The following is a 20,590-nucleotide window of genomic DNA, read 5'->3' on the forward strand; positions in this document are numbered from 1 at the left end:
ACGAGAAAGCTGTAATTCTTTCCTGTCGTTCAGGTTTCGTTTTTACGATTCTCCGCTCAGTGGGTCACACGGACACTAAACGTGGAGAATTAGTTTTTTACATTATTTTAGCAATGAAACAAATTTGTTAACTTGTAGAAGAGAGAAGTTGTGTTTGCCGCTGTTTTCTGAGCAAGACAACGTTTTGTCCCGTCAGTGGAGCAGTGTGAGGTCTGGACTGTGGCCGGCGCTGATATCCAGGACCGATTGCTGTATTTCGGGGCACCTTGGACGTTGATAACCTGCAGCTCTGCCGCTACCATTGGTTTCTTCTTTTCAGCATCTGGTTTATAACATTTTTTATCTATGTGTGCTGCTTATTATTATTTCTTTATGATACAGTTGCGGATAGGGGGATTTAAGTGATTTACACTTTTCTATTTTTTAAACTTCTCATGTAATAAACACTTAGAAAAGTGTTTTTTACATGATAAAAAAGCTTTGATTCTGTTCTTAAAAATTTAATATTTTTAAAATGTGTTTTTTAGGCTCTACATATAAGACAAGAGGGAGAAAAAAGCTCCAATACTGCACCGTTCACCACAAGGGGCGCAGGTCTCCAAAAATCACATCCACTTTGCTCGGACAGTTAAACTCTGCAGAATTTCTGTACAAAAAAAGAAGCTGAAAAAATGCAGCATTTCTCCTACATGTGAACATGGGCTGAATGGTGAAGCAAAGTGGAGGTGATTCCATGAAAACTCCGCGTCTGAAGACGCTGCTGGACTCTGCGGTTTTCATGCTTTTTTCTCTATAGGCTTCTATAAACATAGGCTGAAAAAGCACATGTTGCATTTTTTAAAAGAAGAATCAAGGGTTTTCTGCAATTTAAAAAGCATTAAAACTGTGTCTTCACCTCTCTACCAGAATGGAAAAAATACCAGTGAAAATGCATCAAAAAAGCAGCATCAAAAAAGCAGCATCAAAAAAGCAGCATCTACGCTACGTGTGAACGCGACCTCAGAGTTACATTTTTATTACATTTTTTCTTGGTTTTAATGAGGGAAATAAATCAATGAAGCTATTTTTCCGCCATCTAACAATCACCGTGATAAATCTGATCGCTGTGCTACGCAGGTTGGTACAATTACAAATATGTCTGTTTGCTGATGTGTTTACTTTTACGTTTTAAAGTGCAGCAAAAATGACATCATTGTAACTGATTTTCATTATTTTTTAGCAATTTTATAGGAAGAAATAAACCTGACTTTTATTTTCCCTCTCTAATACAGTGACATAGAACTTCATGGCTACATACAGTTGTATCTCCATTAGAAGTGAGCGGACCCATGGATGTTCAGGTTCATCGAACAGACAGTAAAACGTTGTGTTCAGGTCCAAACTTCATCTCAAACCTGACCCTGGACCCGACCCCTATAGAAGTCAATGTGCACCCGAACCTCAGGGCTTTAAAATGGCTGTCAAGTGGTCATAGTCAGGGCTGGGGGGCTGCAAAGGGAGCTAGATGGGGGTTCGAGCCGGACAATTGTCCTGCAAACAAATGAGGGTAGGGAAATGACGTAAAGGGGTTCTGTCACCAGAGCAATCATTGGAAAAAGAAGAAGTAAATGAGTAGCAGACATTTCCCAGTGCGCCCACAGAGGCTGAGGATAGCTACTGCCAGTCAGGTTAAAAATGAGGCAGAGGACCCCCACGGCTCCAAAATGTCCGCTCCAGTAGGGTATGTTACCAATGCCGCCAATGGAGAGCTGGATCGAGCTGGGGGTCCACAGTGAGGCTTACTACCAGCCGTCCAGTTAAAAATTGCACCCACAGAGCATGTTCCCCCCATAGAGGCAGATAACAAATTTCACCCCAGACCATGGCCCACAGTGCCCCACAGGCAGGGACACAGAGTGCACACAGCAGCTTTTAGCAAACTACTCCCAGGGGTCAAGAATACACACAGGCGCCTTTTGGCACAGTACTATCACAGACATGGTTGCCCAAGAGTAGAAAAATATGTTTACACATCACTCCCCTGAATCAGTTGGAGACTCTCAAAAGTTTTGGGTATGCGCAGTACTATCACAGAGATGGGTGCCGAGTACACATAGATACTGTTTGTGTAAAACTACGCACACGCAAAGAGAGCTCACTACAGCTGCGTCCTGTCCCTACTATAAGCAGAGCAGAAATACAACGTAAGAATCTAGAACCACGATGAATAGGTCCAATTGCAGGAGGACGTGGACGTGGCAGCATAGGGGAAGAATGAGGCACTCAACACAGTTTTGGGGTTTTTTTTATTTGTGGAGGAGGCCCCCACAGACTCTATATAGTATATTGTACTCACCATAGGCAGACTCTATATAGTATAATGCACCCCCGTTAGGCGGACTCTATATTGTATGATGCACCCACCATAGGCAGACTCTATTGTAAAATGCACCCCCTATAGGGGGACTCAATGTAGTATAATGCACCCACCATAGGCAGACTCTATATTATATAATGCACTCCCCATAGGTCTCCATATAGTATAATGCACTCCCCATAGGTCCATAGGTCTCCATATAGTATAATGCACTCTCCATAGGCAGACTCTATATAGTATAATGCACCCCCTATAGGGGGACTCAATATAGTATAATGTACTCCTCATAGGCAGACTCTATATTATATAATGCACTCCCCATAGGTTTCCATATAGTATAACGCACTCCCCATAGGTCTCCATATAGTATAATGCACTCTCCATAGGCAGACTCTATATAGTATAATGCACTCCCCATAGGCAGCCTCTATATTGTATAATGCACTCCCCATAGGTCTCCATATAGTATAATGCACTCTCCATAGGCAGACTCTATATAGTATAATGCACTCCCCATAGGCAGACTCTATATTGTATAACAAGCTTTGTACAAAAAAAAAGAGCATGAACCGCACCTTCAGATAAATAAATTTTTGCCTAGCGGCTTTAGATCAACGTATGATTTTTGGAGGTGCGGTTCATGCTCTTTTTTCTCCTTTTGTACAAAGCATGTTCTAGTCTCTTTTTTGGACCAGCACTCCTCCCATTTGGCACAGGTGATTTCAATTAGCAGGAAAGTAAGGAGTCTAGCCCATTTGCTCACTGAAGAGCTGGAGGAAGGTGAGTCTCAGTGCTCCTTTCATTTTGGTGCTGGTGCTGTGTGGCGGCCATTGTTGCCGTGACTTTGTGCTGGTGGGGCGGCGCGGTCTGGAATCATGGGGGCTCAGTCTTGCAGCATGGGTGCTGTGGGGCAACAGGCCGTCCGCCCTGCTAGTGCATTGCCGCTTTGGCGGTGGTCGCCACATGGCTCCACTCCGTTAGGGCGGTAGGACCCACTACGAGGTTTGCCATGACGTGGCAGTGGCCTTCATACAGTCTGATCAGAATGTTAAACTGAAAACTTCATGTTTAGTTATACAAATTTTTGCCTAGCGGCTTTAGATCAACGTATGATTTTTAGAGGTGCGGTTCATGCTCTTTTTTTTCTTTTTGCACAAAGCATGTTCTATATTATATAATGCACTCCCCATAGGTCTCCATATAGTATAATGCACTCCCCATAGGCAGACTCTATATTGTATAATGCACACCCATAGGCAGACTCTATATAGTATAACGCACTCCCCATAAGCAGACCCTATATAGTATAATGTACTCCCCATTGGAAGACTCTATATTATATAATCCACTCCTCATAGGTCTCCATATAGTATAATGCACTCCCCATAGGCAGACTCTACATTGTATAATGCACTCCTCATAGGCAGACTCTATATAGTATAACATACTCCCCATAGGCAGACTCTATATAGTATAATGTACTCCCCATAGGCAGACTATATAGTATAATGCACCCCCTATAGGGGGACACTATATTGTATAATGCACCCACTATAGGCAGACTCTATTGTATAATGCACCCCGTATGGGGGGACTCTATATAGCATAATGTTGTGCCCATAGGCAGACTATATAGTATAATGTACTCACCATAGGCAGACTCTACATAGCATAATGCACTCCCCATAGGCAGACTCTATATTGGATAATGCACTCCCCATAGGCAGACTCTGTATAGCATAATGCGCTCCCCATAGGCAGACTCTATAATGTATAATGCACCCCCATAGGTAGACTCTATATAGTATAATATACTCCCCATAGGCAGACTCTATAATGTATAATGCACCCCATAGACAGACTCTATATAGTATAATGCACTCCCTATAGGTAGACTCTATATAGTATGTGCTCCCCATAGGCAGACTCTATATAGTATAATGTGCTCCCCATAGGCAGACTCTATATAGTATAATGTGTTCCCCATATACTTCTATATAGTATAATGTGCTCCCCATAGGCAGACTATAACCTATGCACCCCCATAGGTAGACTATATAGTATAATACACTCCCCATAGGCAGACTCTATAATGTATAATGCACCCCCATAGGGAGACTCTATATAGTATAATACACCCCCATAGGCAGACTCTATATTGTATAATGCACTCCCCATAGGCAGACTCTATATAGTATAATACACTCCCCATTAAAAGAAATTAATTCGATTCTCACATCTCCTCCTCGTTCACCTGCTGCTCCGAGCGCCCGCACATCTCCAAACAGCGGGCCCCAAGTAATAACGTCATTGCACCCGCTGTCAGTGTCTGCGTCAGTAACATCAGACGCAGAGGGGGAATGATGGGAGAGGGAACGTGATGCTTCCACTCTCATCATTGGTTTCAACTGTATCATCATCCAGGCGATACAGTTGAAGTTGCGATGATGGGCAGGAGTCCGGTACCAGCATGGGCCCTATAGCGGCCAGGTGACTGTGCCAGGAGGTAGAGTCTCCCTGCTCTGCTGCAGAGTATAACAGAGTCAACAGTAGCATAGCTCTGAGTGGTCCCCTCAGAGCGAAGAGCCCAGGGTTACCGTCCATCTGCCCCCAAGAAGCTACACTATTGCCTGACCATCTTCATTGGTGTACCAGGGAAGACGCAGCTAGCCACCACCAGGTAGAAAAAGGGAGTCACCCCCCGCAGTCCACCAACCTGCATACCGTGTCTCTCTAGAGGTGCAAAAGTACATGAAAAGGAAGATAGACGAAAGGCTATGCCTGGGGGTGATCCGAAAGTGAGTGGACCTTGCCTGATGTCCTGTTCCTAAAAAAAAGGACCCAACAACTCGGTTCTGTGTGGACTACAGGAGGCTAAATGCCATCACTGAAAGCTGCCCCTGCCAGTTCCCCAGTTCTACAATCCCGGACTTCAATCAATGTTTTGTAGTTCATACAGATGCCAATGCATTTGGTCTGGGTGCCGTGCTCGGCCAGGAAAATGGGCAGGGGGAAGAGAATCTGGTGAAGCTCCTCAGCCACAAGCTCTTACCCCAGGAAGTGGCCTACGCCACTGTGGAGGAGTGTCTCGCCATAGTGTGGGCCCTGCGGAAGCTACAGCCCGACCTATACGGGCGCAACTTCACCATACTGACCACAACCCTCTCAGTTAGCCTCGTCGGGTGGCCGGTGACAGTGGTAAACTACTGCGGGGGGAGCTTGGCTCTACAGCACTACGATTTTACCATTCAGCACAAGAAGGGGTAGCAAACTTGGCAATGGTGATGGGCTGTCCCTTTGGGGGGATGCTGGGGAGATAGTCTCCCATGTCAGCTCTAAATGTGTTATGTGGGTGTGTTATTGGAATAATTGTAAAATCTATGGAGTTCTCATATTAACATTGCAGTATGGATTGAATGGAGCAAAGTCTGATTTCATGACCCTTAACTGTGGCTGAGACCCCCTTCATCTCCCTCTTACAAGCAGACAATTAAAGTTGGTCATCTGATAGATCGCAGACACAAATCCCAGCCCCCAGCTGGCCATAGATTACAGGAGGTGACAGGTTTATGGATCCCTTGGATCCCTAACTGCACAGAGCTGCAAACAGACGGATGTGAGCTCCCATTCAGGTTATGGATATTGTTTTGTAGTTTTATGAACTCCCGGGATCCTACACTTCTGAAAGTCATATTTGTAGAGTTGTGACGAAGGGTCGAGCGTTACACATTGTCTTACATCACTGGGCAGGGAAGATTCATTAGAATTGTTAGATGTTAAAATCCACATAGTTCAAGGACTTATCAACACAAAAACATCAGAAAAAGCAGCACAGCAACTGATCTGCTGTAACACTTCAGCAGTGCACAACCGCAACACACTAAACCCCCATACCATGCAGAAGAACAAAAACAAACATTTTCTAAAAGAAGCAGAAGAATTAATTGATAGATTATTAAACCGGGAACACTCTCCTTCTCTTTTAAAGGAAGCACAAAATAAGGCATAAGAAAAAACACAAGAGGAATTAATTAAAAAACAAAGACAAAAACTCAAAAAAGTTAATGACTCTAAACAATCTGAAAATTCACTGGTCTACAAAAAATGGCCTGGACTTTAAGAACAGTTGTAGACTAATTTGAGGGTGCTGAATTCAGATCTGATCTTATAATTTCTCTATCACATCACGTTTTTGCGCTATAGGTATATAGCCCATTTTCATGAATTCCATGATAAATATAAGTAGTGTATGAAAAGTGCCGGTGTATACGGTTCACTAAGATAAATTTAGTTTTCATTTAGTCTCCCAATAAATGTGAGAATATCTTTGTTTTCTTTGAACATGCATAATTCCCATTTGTTATGATAACACCCTTGTTTTCTGTGCTACTGGACAGTAGAGCTACAGCAGAGCATTGGGTGAAAACTGAATGGCCTCAGCGACAGAGTTTGGCGTCTGGCGATAAGAATGTCATCCATGATCCTCTAGTAAATAGGAAGGACATTGTCTTTCCTCCCTTACACATAAAACTTGGATTGATGAAGCAGTTCGTCAAATAGTCCATGAGCCAAGAACCAAATTTGACGATATCGGTACCAAGCGGAGTGACTAATTCTCTTTGGTATTTTTAGGTAGATGCATGTCTGTAGTTTATTTTTTGATATGATAGCCCTTACATATACGTAGCTTATTAACCCCTTCAGCCCTAGGCCTATTTGTACCCAAGTGCCTAAGCCAATCTGACCTGTGCCACTTCATGGGCTAATAACTTTGGAACGCTTTCACCTATCCAAGCCATTCTGAGATTGTTTTCTCGTGACATATTGTACTTCACGTCAGTGCTAAATGGGAGTCAATATATTTTACCTTTCTATATAAAAAAATGCTAAATATTCGGAAATTTTGGAAAAATCGGCAATTTTTTAACTTTGAAATTCTCTGCTTTTTACAAAAATACTGATACCCCCCATAATAGTTATTAATTTACACTCCCCACATGTTTACTTCATATTGGCATCATTTTGAAAATGAAACCTTATTGTTTTACGACGTAATAGGGCTTATAGTTTTATGCGCAATTTTTCACATTTACAGCAAAACCCACTTTTCAAAGGACCAAGTCACTTCTGAAGTCACTTTAAGGGGCTTACATAACAGAAACCACCCATAAATTACCCCATTTTGCAAACTACACCCCTCAAGCTGTTCAAAACTCATTTTTAAAAACTGTTAACCCTTTAGGTGTTCCACAGGAATTTTAGCATGAGCCAAGAACCAAATATGACGATATCGGTACCACCCGGAGTGACTAGATGTAGTATTTGTAACAAAATTTAATCCAAGTTATGTAAATACACACTGAACATGTCATGTGCATATATATATATATATATATATATATATATATATATATATATATATATATATATATGTTACTCCATAATATCTTCAACATCGGACTCTGAATCTGACTGTTGTTCTACTGGCTCGTCTTCAGTACCCTTGTTCTGGCATGTCTGTAATCTGCACATGTCTGTGCACTTCAGGCCATTGCTGAGGCAAGTACACTGAGGAAGTTCACATGACCGCACACACTTGCAGGACAGTAGCTGTATAATAGCTTCTGGTGCTGGTGCCCCTTGCATCCACTTGACAACAAGCTTTCCGTCGTTATCTATCATCCAACCGCAGTCTGTTGGGTTTGCAACCCATGGCTGGCTCTGCAGACTTCTCCTCCAGATCGCAGCCTGGTAGTTTGCACGCAGTGCATGCATGAAAAGGCAGTCCTGGCAAGGAGGGAGTTGACTTGACTCTACCACTCCACGTCTGGCACAGAACAGCTGATAACGGAGCCTGTTTACCTCAGTTGTTTGGGTAGTTGGCAGGTACATGTGGCAGGTGATTTCCTGTAACTTCTCAAAAAGTTCGGTAGACACTTCCCATGAACGACCAACTTCCTGAAAGGCATCCTGGTATGTCTTGTTCATCTTCAACTGCTTGAGTGTCGTCATCTTCCCACGGCCAGCGAATGCACTGACGGTGTCACAGCCTGTAAATGCATGCATACCAATCAATGAATCACATACGCTGCCTCCCAATGTTCGGCTCAGAGTGGTGATATCCAGGAATCTTGTCCGGTTCTGTGTACCGCATTTCTGGAACAGGTGGGATGGGATTTTGTGGCACATGCCCAGACACAGGACCATGACATCAGTATCCTCCGAAGTGATGATGACCGACTTGTAACCAGATTCTGCTGCATGAAGAGCATGGAGAAGGAGGCGTGTGTCTGCTTCTTCTTGATTTGACTTAAGGTCAGCAGCCTCTTCCCACTGTTCTTTGGTGATCTTAAAGCAGAGCTGCTCACATGTGACATACAGCTCCTTCTCCTCAAGCTTCTCCCTGTGGTGTTTCGCCTTCCATTCTTCTACCAGAAACTTTATGAGACTTGCCTTGTTGGAGGAACTACTTAGAAGCTTTTTCCACTGCTGGATGTTGTGCCCATGTTGAATGTTCTTGAAATGGATCCCTGTGCCTTCATATCTGTTGACTCTTTCTGTATCTTTGATGGATGTCTCCTTGTAGACGTCAAAGACAATATCAATGCGCTTGCTCTTAGCACCCTCATGGATAGCGCGACTCATTGCTGTGCCTGCTAGCTGGCCAAATGTTGCATTGTTTCCCTTCAGTTTCTGAACCAGGCTCATCCCATCAATGATGGTTGCAGAGGGCTCGGGGATCACTTCTGCAGGACGAGCATTCCTCTCCAACTCCCTTGCGAGGGCAGCCTTGTTGGTCTTGCGGATAGACCCATCACCATTGGCAAGTGCCCATGGCAATGGACCCAGGGGATGAGTCAAGACATCACTCATTTGTAGCTTTCTGTTCTCAGCTACAAGTATCATCTGGCCAAATAGGTTTCTGTCAGCCTTCAAAATTACCTCCTTGCCAAGACCTTGTCTGCGTGTCTTCATTTGGATGTTAGAGAACGTTTTAAGTTTGTTCTTCGTCATCTTGTCATGAAACAATGTAGTTGGCTTATCGGTACCCAAACGCTCATCCTTGAATGTTTGATATGCATCCTCTCCTATACTGTATGCCCCTTGAAGGTCTTTGGCTACATCTGGTGGTGCTACAGTCGCTGTTGACAAACTGATAAGTTCACCATTATGCTCTTTGTTGAAGGGGTTCACCCAACCTGTCTCCAGCAGTTGAACGAAAGATTGGACATCGGCTTCATCTCTTCTAATCCTAGACACCTGTAGGTCTGAATGGCTGAAGTCAGTATATTGTTGGCCTACCAGGGCCCTCAGCTGCCTCAAGTACATACTGCGGTACTCTGATGTCAGGTAGAACCTGGAAACAGCTCCAACTTTGAGGCTGAAGCCTTTTGTGCCCCCTGGTGTCTGGGTGTCTTTGTTGATTGTCTCTTCAATGGTCTGGTCCACAGGAATTCGTCCAAAAGGATTCTTGCTACCGATCTGGACCGAAAAGCCACCTTGCATGAAGTATTCATGGACCTCTGGGTGTTCTATGGGCAGCCGAGACATTGTGGCATAGTAATAGGTTAGGTATCGGGCATAGTTGACCTTGTCATAGGCAAAACACCATGGTATCATCTGTCGGATTGCTCCTAGGTGAAGCATCCAGTTGCCTTCTCTTGAAGCTCGAACCAGGGCCAGCATGGTCTCGACCATGTATGTGTCAGTGTGTACGTGTATGTGTCAGTGTGTGTGCGTGTGTTGGGGCACCTCAGGGTGTCTTCAAATGTGACATAGCCCCCTAGATTTCTTCCAGTAAAATTTGCACTCCAAAAGTCATTTGGCGCTCCTTCCCTTCCGAGGCCTGCCGTTCCCCAATACTGCAGTGTACGACAACATATCGGGTGTTGTTGTGTTCGGGAGAGATTGGTGAACAAATAGTGGGGTGCATTTTTTGCTGGTACACCTCTTAAAAATAAAAAAATGAGCCTAAAATGACACCTTCATGTAAAAAATGCACTTTTTCCATTTTCTCAACCAAGTGTTTCCAACTACTGTGAAACACTGGTTGGGTCAAAGTGGTCACTATACCCCCTAAAAGATTCCTTGGGGGTGTAGTTTCCAAAATAGGGTCACTTTTTGGTGTTTCCACTGTGGGGGTACCTCAGGCAGCCTTCAAATGTGACATGGCCCCCTAGATTTCTTCCAGTGAATCCGCCACCCAAAAACCACATAGCGCTCCTTCCGTGTTGAGCTGTGCTGTGTGCCCATACTTTAGTTTACGAGTACATGTGGGGTGTTTCTATAAACTGCAGAATTAGGGTAACCAAGTTTGGGTTTGCCGTTAACCCTTGCTAGGTTGCAGGTAAAATTGGATTACAATGTAATATCTGGAAAAAAAATGAAATTTTGAAATTTCGCCTTCATTCTGCTAAAATTCCTGTGGAACACCTAAAGGGTTAACAGTTTTTAAAAATGAGTTTTGAACAGCTTGAGGGGTGTAGTTTGCAAAATGGGGTAATTTATGGGTGGTTTCTGTTATGTAAGCCCCTTAAAGTGACTTCAGAAGTGACTTGGTCCTTTGAAAAGTGGGTTTTGCTGTAAATGTGAAAAATTGCGCATAAAACTATAAGCCCTATTACGTCGTAAAACAATAAGGTTTCATTTTCAAAATGATGCCAATATGAAGTAAACATGTGGGGAGTGTAAATTAATAACTATTATGGGGGGTATCAGTATTTTTGTAAAAAGCAGAGAATTTCAAAGTTAAAAAATTGCCGATTTTTCCAAAATTTCAGAATATTTAGCATTTTTTTATATAGAAAGGTAAAATATATTGACTCCCATTTAGCACTGACGTGAAGTACAATATGTCACGAGAAAACATTCTCAGAATGGCTTGGATAGGTGAAAGCGTTCCAAAGTTATTAGCCCATGAAGTGGCACAGGTCAGATTGGCTTAGGCACTTGGGTACAAATAGGCCTAGGGCTGAAGGGGTTAATAAGCTACGTATATGTAAGGGCTATCATATCAAAAAATAAACTACAGACATGCATCTACCTAAAAATACCAAAGAAAATTAGTCACTCCGGGTGGTACCGATATCTGGCCCGGCTCATGGACTAAAAGCTCTCAATCACAGTGGAGAATGCTTTCACTATATATGTTCAACTTTTCCTGATCTTAGTGAAGAGAAGAAAAAGGCTGGAATATTTGATGGACCTCAAATAAGAACACTTATGAAAGACCCAAATGTTATCACATCAATGAATGAGACAGAAGAAAGAGCTTGGAATGCATTGTGTAATGTGGTGCAGAATTTTCTAGGGAATAAGAAAGCCGACAACTATGAAGAGATTGTGGAGGAGCTACTAATGAGTCTGCGGAATCTGGGATGGAGAATGAGGATCAAGATTCACTATTTACACAGCCATTGGGACTTCTTTCCAGAGAACCTTGGGGATGTGAGCGAGGAACAAGGGGAGCGTTTTCATCAGGACATTAAAACAATGGAAGAACGGTATCAAGGCCGGTGGGACTCACATATGATGGCTGACTATTGCTGGAGCTTGGTGAGAGACAACCCAGAAGCCAGACATCACAGATCAGCCAAGAAAAGAAAGTTCTAATAACGGCCATTTACCATTCATCTGTGTGCCATATATATGTGTTTTATATTTTGTACTTTAATTCTGTAAGTAGATTTGATTTGCTGCACATAGACTTTGTAATCTTTGTTATTCCTTGATTAAAAATATACAAAATGTAGTATCGAAAATCATGTGTTTTATCATAAAACATTAGGAGTAATTTTCATCAAAAATTGAAAATATCTCGAAATCCTGATGTGATAGCCAAAAACGGAGATCATATTCGTAATCAGCAGCCAAAATTGACTTAAAATAGGTTTTAAAACCTTTTGCCAGAAAAAATTGCCTTGACCAGTGTAATCAATAAAAAAAAAATCATTTTTAGTTTTAAACCTAATGCGAACACAAGCTTAATACAAAACGCTATCACCTGGCATCTCATTGACAGTGATTCAGACCTACAGGATACAGCATTAAGCAATCCCCGATTTTCATACAGAAGTTTAGGAGACATCCTAACACACAATAAGTCTCTATCAGAGAAATAAACCACCTGGCCAGATAAACATAATGCAGTAGGAAACTTTACCTGCGGGAATTGCTCCTTGTGTGATCTACACATCACAGGGACATTTATCAAAGCAGGTCCTATACGTCACCATGTCAAAGACTTCATTTCATGGCGCACACAATATGGAGTCTATGTTATATTTTGCCCTTGTAGTTTTTTTTATATAGGAAAAATTATTTGTCCATTATTCATCAGATTTAGAGGACATTTTCTATCCATGACATCAGGGTCACCCAGATTGGTTAGACACATGCAGCAATGCCATAATGCCAAACGACACTTATTGGTATTTTCGGGATTAGAAAATGTCAAGTACAAGGAGAGGGTCATAATAATAAGTCAGAGAGGGAAAATGGATCCTAAATGTAATGTTGCATCCAAGTTGATTTATATGTAAATGTATGTTAATGTCTGCGCTTCACCTCCTACAAGAGGAAGTGATCACACATGATTTTAGCTTGGACCCATAGAAGAGCTACCTGAGCGCCTCGTCCTCCTGCCTCCCTGCATGTCTCTCCTCACACACCGCTCTACCGCTTGATGGATGGACAGATTATTGAAAATAAAGAGGTTTTAATTCACAGAGGAAACTGGTGAGTGCTGCCTTCCATACTTTTTCTCTTGGATATTTCACACGTTGTCTTACATCACTGGGCGGTTACGGTAACACTTCCAAATTAATATCGGGAGGAGGGATAACGATATGTATGCCATGTTTCCTGTCTGTGGGTAGATAACATAGTGGTAGGAAACATGACAGTAATATCTCCTGCCTGAGACCTCCAGGGGTGACGATATCGTAGACGTTGAGGATCCTACAATTTAAAAAGAAAAAAAATAGCCACATCACTGACCAGACCTGTTATGAGTTACCGGGGGGGTGGCATGTGGGAGTAACTTGTGTTAATAAAAGCAAATGCCGAACTGTAATGGTTGTCAGTCCTGGAAGATCGAGTTCACTGCAATTCTGTCAATTTCCAAAAATGAGTGTTTGGGAGTCTGTCAGCGTGGACAGATTTCCATGTGTCCACGCTGGACACTACAGAGTGGTCTGTGTGCAGTGAAGGACAAGTGTTCCTGCATGTGTGGCTCCAGACCAAAACCTGCTTGCTGGACATCGCACAGCCTGGGAAGCATTGCTGGCTAGTCTGAGCCAGAGGAAGGTGGTCTGTGAGATACCTCCGGAGTGGACGATCTGACAACCGTGAGTGATACTTACTGGGGTCAGTGAGAACTGTTTGTGGGATACCTCTGAGGAGAAGAGGGATCCAGGAACCTGTGAGGCCGACATAGCAGGTGGAGTGGTTGGCCTGCTTCTTTCACTCAAATGTACCTTTCAGGTTATCCCCCAAGTACCCTCACTTGTATTCCCTTCTTTTGAGGTCCATGCTCTCAGACTCTACATCCCCTTCTCCATGCGAGTGGCGGTGGTGTATCGTCCTCCCGGCCCCTCCCATCAGTTCCTGGATCAATTTCCACCTGGCTTCCACACTTTCTCTCCTGTGACATCCCCACCCTCATCATGGGTAATTTCAACATCCCCATTGCTTTTCCCCTCTCCCCATCTGCTTCTCACCTTTTATCTCTAACCTCCTCTTTCAGCCTCTCGCAGCATACTAACTCTCCAACTCATGAAGATGGAAACTCCCTTGACTTGGTCTTCTCCCGGCTTTGCTCAGTGAATGATTTCACAAACTCCCCTCTCCTGCTCTCTGACCACAACCTTCTTTCATTTTCTATCAAGAACTGCCATCCCACTCAGGTCACCCCCACTTTCCACACTTATAGAAACATACAGGCCATTAACACCCAGAAACGTATGAAGAACTTGCAGTCCTCATTGGCCCATATCTCCTCCCTCTCATGTCCTGATTCTGCACTGAAGCATTACAATGAAACCCTGCAAAGTGCCCTGGATGAAATTGCACCTCCTATACATAGAACTTGGCACAGACGTCGACAACCCTGGCACACGCTGCAAACACTTTTCCTGCAGCGGTGCTCCAGGAGCGCCAAACGTCTGTGGAGAAAATCTTATTTACCCAAAGATTTCATCCATTATAAGTTTATGCTTAAAACATACAACTCTGCCCTTCACCTCGCCAAACAAACCTATTTCAACACCCTCATCACCTCACTGTCCAATAACCCTAGATTTCTCTTTGCCAATTTTTCATTCCCTACTCAACCCAAGAGCACAGGCCCCAACCACGGATCTCCGCGCTGACGATCTGGCCAAGTACTTCAAAGAAAAAATTGACCACATCCGACAGGAAATTATCTCCCAATCCCCTCATACCATGCACTGTCCTCCCTCCCCCACTGCATCTAGTTCACTCTCTGACTTTGAGCCAGTTACAGAGGAAGAAGTAATCAGGCTCCTTGCATCTTCTCGCCCGACCACTTGCACCAGTGACCCCATTCCGTCACATCTCCTCCAGTCCCTTTCCCCTGCTGTCACCTCTCACCAAACAAAATTATTCAACCTTTCTCTCTCTTCCGGTATCTTTCCCTCTTCATTTAAGCATGCCATCATACACCCATTACTTAAAAAAACCATCCCTCAACCAAAACTGTGCCGCTAACTATAGACTTGTCTCTAATCTTCCCTTCATCTCTAAACTCCTCGAACGCCTGGTCCACTCCCGTCTTATCTGCTATCTCTCAGATAACTCTCTTCTCGACCCTCTTCAATCTGGTTTCCGCTCTTTACACTCTACTGAAACTGCCATCACTAAAGTCTCTAATGACCTACTAACAGCTAAATCTAATGGTCACTACTCCATGCTAATTCTCTTGGATCTCTCCGCAGCATTCGACACTGTGGATCATCAGCTCCTCCTCACTATGCACCGCTCCATCGGCCTCAAGGACACCGTTCTCTCCTGGTTCTCCTCCTACCTCTCTGACCGATCCTTCACTGTATGTTATGCTGGTTCCTCCTCCTCTCACCTTCCCCTTACTGTTGGGGTTCCTCAAGGATCAGACCTAGGCCCCCTCCTCTTCTCTTTGTATACCGCCCCTATTGGACAAACAATCAGATTAGGTTCCAGTACCATCTCTATGCTGATGACACCAAATTATACACCTCTTCTCCTGTTATCACGTCTGCTTTTTTAGAAAACACCAGTGATTGTCTTACCGCTGTCTCTAACATCATGTCCTCCCTCTATCTGAAACTGAACCTGTCAAAAACGGAACTCCTTGTGTTCTCTCCCTCTACTAACCTACCTTTGCCCGACATTGCCATTTCTGTGTGTGCTTCCACCATTACTCCCAAGCAACATGCCCGCTGCCTTGGGGTCATACTTGATTCTGAGCTTTCCTTCACCCCCACATCCGATCACTGGCTCGCTCTTCTTATCTGCATCTCAAAAATATTTCTAGAATTCGCCCTTTTCTTACTTTCGACACTGCAAAAACTCTCACTGTTTCACGCATTCATTCTTGTCTGGACTATTGTAACTCTTTACTAATCAGCCTCCCTCTTACCAAACTCTCCCAGCTCCAATCTGTCCTGAATGCTGCTGCCAGGATCATATTCCTCACCAATCGTTATACCGATGCCTCTACCTTGTGCCAGTCATTACACTGGTTACCCTTCCACTCCAGAATCCAGTACAAAACTATTACTCTCATCCACAAAGCACTCCATGGCTCAGCACTGCCCTACATCTTCTCCCTGGTCTCAGCCTACCACCCTACCCATGCTCTTCATGGCTCAGCACCACCCTACATCTCCTCCCTGGTCTCAGTCTACCACCCTACCCGTGCTCTCCATGGCTCAGCACCACCCTACATCTCCTCCCTGGTCTCAGTCTACCACCCTACCTGTGCCCTCCATGGCTCAGCTCCACCCTACATCTCCTCCCTGGTCTCAGCCTACCACCCTACCCATGCTCTCCATGGCTCAGCACCACCCTACATCTCCTCCCTGGTCTCAGTCTACCACCCTACCCATGTTCTCCATGGCTCAGCACTGCCCTGCATCTCCTCCCTGGTCTCAGTCTACCACCCTACCCAGGCTCTCCATGGCTCAGCACCACCCTACATCTCCTCCCTGGTCTCAGTCTACCACCCTACCCATGTTCTCCATGGCTCAGCACTGCCCTGCATCTCCTCCCTGGTCTCAGTCTACCACCCTACCTGTGCTCTCCATGGCTCAGCACCGCCCTACATCTCCTCCCTGGTCTCAGTCTACCACCCTACCTGTGCTCTCCATGGCTCAGCCCCACCCTACATCTCCTCCCTGGTCTCAGTCTACCACCCTACCTGTGCCCTCTGTTATGATCCTAGTGGCTGAGGATCACAAAACGGACTAGCTAAGTTTATGAACATAGACACGAGCTCTAGGGAGGTGGTAACTGGACTGACCACAAACCTGATCCTAACCAACACACTAAAGGTGGCCGGTGAACGTGCCTAAAATCCTGGACGTCTCGACGCAGCCTGAGAAACTATCTACTCCTGGAGGGAAAGTAAGACCTCACTTGCCTCAAGAGAAATCACCCCAAAGATAAAGGAAGCCCCCAACAAATAATAACGGTGAGGTAAGGGGAAAACACAAACATAGAAATGAAAACAGATTCAGCAAATGAGGCCCGCTAATACTAGATAGCAGAAGACAGATAGGGAACTGTGCCGTCAGTAAAAAACCCTATGCAAAATATCCACGCTGAGAATACAAGAACCCCCACACCAACTAACGGTGTGAGGGGAGAAACTCAGCCCCCTAGAGCTACCAGCACGCAAGGAAATCACATATTAGCAAGCTGGACAAAAAAACAAAAATAAACCAAGAAACATATGACCACTGATGGTCAAAAAATGAACCAAGCAAAACTTAGCTTCTCTTGAAGAGACTGATAACGAAGGACTGCAGGAGAGCTCCAAAATAGCACTGAAGACATTGACAGCAGGCAACAACTGAGAGTCCAGGTGAACTAAATAGGAAGCCAGCTAAGAGATAACGAGACAGCTGATCCTGCCTCAGACCTGCAGAATGACACAAAGAACCACCAGAGGGAGCCCAAAAACAGCACTCACACAGTACCAGTTGTGACCACAAGAGGGAGCCCAAAAACAGAGTTCACAACAGTACCCCCCCCTTGAGGAGGGGTCACCGAACCCTCATCAAAACCCCCAGGGCGATCAGGATGAGCCACATGGAAGGCATGAACCAAATCGGCCGCATGAACATCAGAGGCGACAACCCAGGAATTATCCTCCTGACCATAGCCCTTCCACTTAACCAAATACTGAAGCCTCCGTCTAGAAATACGAGAATCCAAGATCTTCTCCACCACGTACTCCAATTCGCCCTCAACCAGCACTGGAGCAGGGGGTTCAACAGAAGGAACCACAGGCACCACATACCTCCGCAACAAAGACCTATGGAACACGTTATGACTGGCAAACGACGCTGGGAGGTCTAAACAAAATGACACCGGGTTAAGGATTTCCAAAATCTTATAAGGACCGATGAAGCGAGGCTTGAATTTAGGAGAGGAAACCTTCATAGGAACATACCGAGAAGACAGCCATACCAAATCCCCAACAAGAAGTCGGGGACCCACACCGCGACGGCGGTTGGCAAAGCGCTGAGCCTTCTCCTGTGACAACTTCAAATTGTCCACCACATGGTTCCAAATCTGCTGCAACCTATCCACCACAGAATCCACCCCAGGACAGTCAGAAGGCTCAACCTGACCCGAGGAAAAACGAGGATGAAAACCAGAATTGCAGAAAAAAGGCGAAACCAAAGTAGCAGAACTAGCCCGATTATTAAGGGCAAACTCGGCCAATGGCAAAAAAGTCACCCAATCATCCTGATCAGGAGAAACAAAACATCTCAAATAAGTTTCCAAGGTCTGATTAGTTCGCTCGGTTTGACCATTCGTCTGAGGATGGAAGGCCGACGAAAAAGACAAATCAATGCCCGTCTTAGCACAAAAGATCCGCCAAAATCTGGACACAAACTGGGATCCTCTGTCAGACACAATATTTTCAGGGATGCCGTGCAAGCGAACCACATTCTGAAAAAACAGAGGAAACAAATTGGAGGAGGAAGGCAACTTAGGCAAGGGCACCAAATGGACCATTTTGGAAAAACGATCACACACCACCCAGATGACAGACATTCTCTGAGAGACTGGAAGATCCGAAATAAAATCCATGGAAATGTGCGTCCAAGGCCTCCTTGGGACAGGCAAAGGCAAAAGCAAACCGCTGGCACGAGAACAGCAAGGCTTAGCCCGAGCACAAATCCCACAGGACTGCACAAAGGAACGCACATCCCGCGACAAGGAAGGCCACCAGAAGTACCTAGCCACCAAATCTCTGGTACCAAAAATCCCAGGATGGCCTGCCAACACCGAAGAATGAACCTCAGAAATAACTCTGCTGGTTCATCTATCTGGGACAAACAGTCTCTCTGGTGGGCAACGGTCAGGTCTATCCGCCTGAAATTTCTGCAGCACTCGTAACAAATCTGGGGAAATGGCAGACAAAATCACTCCCTCTCTGAGGATACCAGCCGGCTCTGAAACTCCCGGAGAGTCAGGCACAAAACTCCTAGAAAGAGCATCAGCCTTCACATTCTTCGAACCAGGCAGGTACGAGACCACGAAATCGAAACGGGAGAAAAACAACGACCAACGAGCCTGTCTAGGATTCAGCCGCTTGGCAGACTCGAGATAAATCAGATTTTTGTGATCAGTTAAGACCACTACACGATGCTTAGCTCCCTCGAGCCAATGTCGCCACTCCTCAAATGCCCACTTCATAGCCAACAACTCCCGATTACCAACATCATAATTTCGCTCGGCAGGCGAAAACTTTCTTGAAAAGAAAGCACAAGGCTTCATCACAGAGCAATCAGAGCTTCTCTGCGACAAAACAGCCCCTGCTCCAATCTCAGAAGCATCAACCTCGACCTGAAAAGGAAGAGAGACATCAGGCTGACACAAAACTGGAGCCGAAGAAAACCGGCGCTTCAGCTCCCGAAAGGCTCCCACGGCCGCAGGAGACCAATTAGTCACATCAGAACCCTTCTTGGTCAAATCCGTCAAGGGTTTAACCATGCCAGAAAAATTAGCAATGAAGCGACGGTAAAAATTAGCAAAACCCAAGAACTTCTGAAGACTCTTAACAGATGTAGGCTGAGTCCAGTCATGAATAGTCTGGACCTTGACTGGGTTCATCTCAATAGTAGAAGGAGAAAAAATAAAACCCAAAAAGGAAACCTTCTGTACTCCGAAGAGACATTTTGACCCCTTCACAAATAAGGCATTAGCACGCAGGACCTGAAATACCATCCTGACCTGCTTCATATGGGACTCCCAGTCCTCAGAAAAGACCAAAATGTCATCCAGATACACAATCATAAATTTATCCAGATATTCTCGGAAGATGTCATGCATGAAGGACTGGAACACAGAAGGAGCATTAGAGAGTCCAAAAGGCATCACCAAGTACTCAAAATGGCCTTCGGGCGTATTAAATGCTGTTTTCCATTCATCCCCCTGCTTAATGCGCACAAGGTTATACGCACCACAAAGATCTATCTTGGTGAACCAACTGGACCCCTTAATCCGAGCAAACAGATCAGATAATAATGGCAAAGGATACTGAAATTTGACCGTGATTTTATTTAGAAGACGATAATCTATACAAGGTCTCAGAGAACCATCCTTCTTGGCCACAAAAAAGAATCCTGCACCAAGAGGGGAGGAGGACGGGCGAATATGTCCCTTCTCTAAAGACTCCTTTATATAGCTCCGCATTGCGGCATGTTCTGGTACAGACAAATTAAAAAGTCGTCCCTTAGGGAACTTACTACCAGGAATCAAATTTATAGCACAATCGCAATCCCTGTGAGGAGGCAGGGCACCGGATCTGGGCTCATCAAATACATCCTGGTAGTCCGACAAAAACTCAGGGACCTCAGAAGGAGTGGAAGAAGCAATTGATACCAAAGGAGCATCGCCATGAATCCCCTGGCAACCCCAACTTGACACAGACATAGCTTTCCAATCCAGTACTGGATTATGGGCCTGCAGCCATGGCAGACCCAACACGACAACATCATG

General features: G+C 44.7%; 1 protein-coding gene across 4 annotated transcripts in view; it reads right to left on the reverse strand.

Moving 5' to 3' along the window:
* LOC143777149 (solute carrier organic anion transporter family member 1C1-like) overlaps positions 1-20,590 on the reverse strand; it is a 160,714-nt gene that overhangs the window by 56,546 nt on the left and 83,578 nt on the right. The window contains exon 1 of one of the 4 annotated variants that reach the window (XM_077267235.1): positions 13,114-13,210. The exons of the other annotated variants lie outside the window; for them this stretch is intronic. The gene's annotated coding sequence lies outside the window, so the exon portion shown is untranslated. Of the gene's footprint in view, positions 1-13,113; positions 13,211-20,590 lie in introns of those variants that run through there. 4 annotated transcript variants of the gene reach the window in all.

The sequence above is a fragment of the Ranitomeya variabilis genome, chromosome 5, assembly GCF_051348905.1.
Source record: "Ranitomeya variabilis isolate aRanVar5 chromosome 5, aRanVar5.hap1, whole genome shotgun sequence".
NCBI classification, from domain to species: domain Eukaryota; kingdom Metazoa; phylum Chordata; class Amphibia; order Anura; family Dendrobatidae; genus Ranitomeya; species Ranitomeya variabilis.